This window comes from Cyprinus carpio, chromosome B1 (assembly GCF_018340385.1).
Source record: "Cyprinus carpio isolate SPL01 chromosome B1, ASM1834038v1, whole genome shotgun sequence".
In the NCBI taxonomy this organism is placed as follows: domain Eukaryota; kingdom Metazoa; phylum Chordata; class Actinopteri; order Cypriniformes; family Cyprinidae; genus Cyprinus; species Cyprinus carpio.
In genome coordinates this window covers 40195590-40197372 of record NC_056597.1, presented here as the reverse complement: position 1 = coordinate 40197372, position 1783 = coordinate 40195590, and positions in this window count along the sequence as shown.

Sequence of the window (1783 nt, the reverse complement as noted above, 5' to 3'; positions counted from 1 at the left end):
CAGATGGCCTTGTAGCTGAGTACAGAAAAGCCTTGCCATTCCTAGATCTAACTTGGTCTAACAGAACTCTCATAAGTAATCTAGACAGTTTAGCTACATGGGGAAGAGATGTGGATGTTAAGGCAAAAGTGAGAGTAGAAGTAGCTATGTTTAGCACAAGAAAACAAGAAAATTGATGGCCTAAAAGAGAGGGCAGTTTTCATTACTGTGGTAAACCTGGACACTGGATGAAAGAGTGTAGGAAAAGCAAGAAGACATTTGGAGAAATTAACAGCTTTACTCAGGTCCTACTCAGTCTACTTGCCACTCTGAAGCAGCCCCTCCCCACTTCACCTAACTGTTGAAGCAGCTTGCTCAGATTTTATCTGTTAGGGCTGTGAGTTTTTAACTTCCCCAGTAATGTACAACAAAGATGAAAGATTCTTTGTAAATAAAACCACAGGAAGGTTACTGTCACTTCCTTCCATTGAGAGAACGCTAGTTAACCCCCTTTGAGTCGACTAACGCGGATACGCGTTTTGTGGCAAATTCTCCTGATAAGACATTTTACTAGTTATGCCTTCTCAGGGGGGGAGTATGTTGGCAACACTCATTGGTTAGGTCATGGTTCCACCGGACGCTAAACTGTGAATTTCTGTTTTTTTCATGTGCACTGGTTTATTCCTGCATCCATCAGCGTTTTCTTCATCGCGGAAAAGCATACGGGCCCTATCAATTAAACCAGCAAAAAGTGTTTCCTCTCCGCCTTTAACTGCTTCTATTATGTCACTTTTATGATTGTAACCAAATAAAGAGCGGTCGCTGAAGGTCCTGGAAGTATATCGACGCACCGTCGCAGACAACGGGATCCGCGACGCGCCCGTTCCTCGAGCAGCGGTCTAAAACAACTTTTATTTATTTCACCAAACGGCACAAGCTGACTACAAGAATAACAATGAGCCAAAGAGAATTTAAGTTCAGTGTTTAAAAAACAGAGCAAACGGAAAGAGCGATCTATATTATAGCTCTATAAATGAAGCAAACAGACTTTATTAGAGCCACAGAAAGACAAACGTTTCGATGGAAATGTCCAATATACAACTCATTATGTACAGTAACAACGATTCGGGGCGAATATAATTTAATTTAATGGAAAACTATGTGAATGGTGCGGCAGGATTTTCTGTCTGAAGTTTCTCGCTCTGTTCAGCGTGCAGCGTCACGTGTCTAAACAAACAGCACGTGCGGTCAGTGATTTCAGCCACTAGAGGCCGCTCTCCCACTGTATAATGAAAACAGAGCCTTCTCAGCCGCTCCAGCAACGGACCCAACCCGGGAAACTATCTGCCGTCTCCAGCAAGAGACGAAACACAGAAAACTATCGGCATGGATTTTTGCCAATAATTGATTGTTCCAGCAATCAACTATCGGTGCCGATTAATCGGCAAAACCGATTAATCAGTCGACCTCTAATATATTTCAACATGACACATGAGCCTGCATTTATTTGATCCACTTATTTAGCAAACAGGTGATGATAAATACAATAATCATGTTAGAAACGATGCTGTTCTTTCAATTAATCCCCAAAAAAATCTCATCTCTTTTCAAAAATAATAATAGTAATAATAAATGTTTTTGAGTAGCAAATCAGAATANGTGAAACATTATGAAGTTTCATTTACATCATCTCATGTTTCACGATGCCAGGATGTTTTTTTTGTTGTTGTTGTTATTTTTTTATGTTCTAATAAAAGTAATATGAGTTATAATGTTGCTAGCTTAATGTCAGTAAGAATGATTG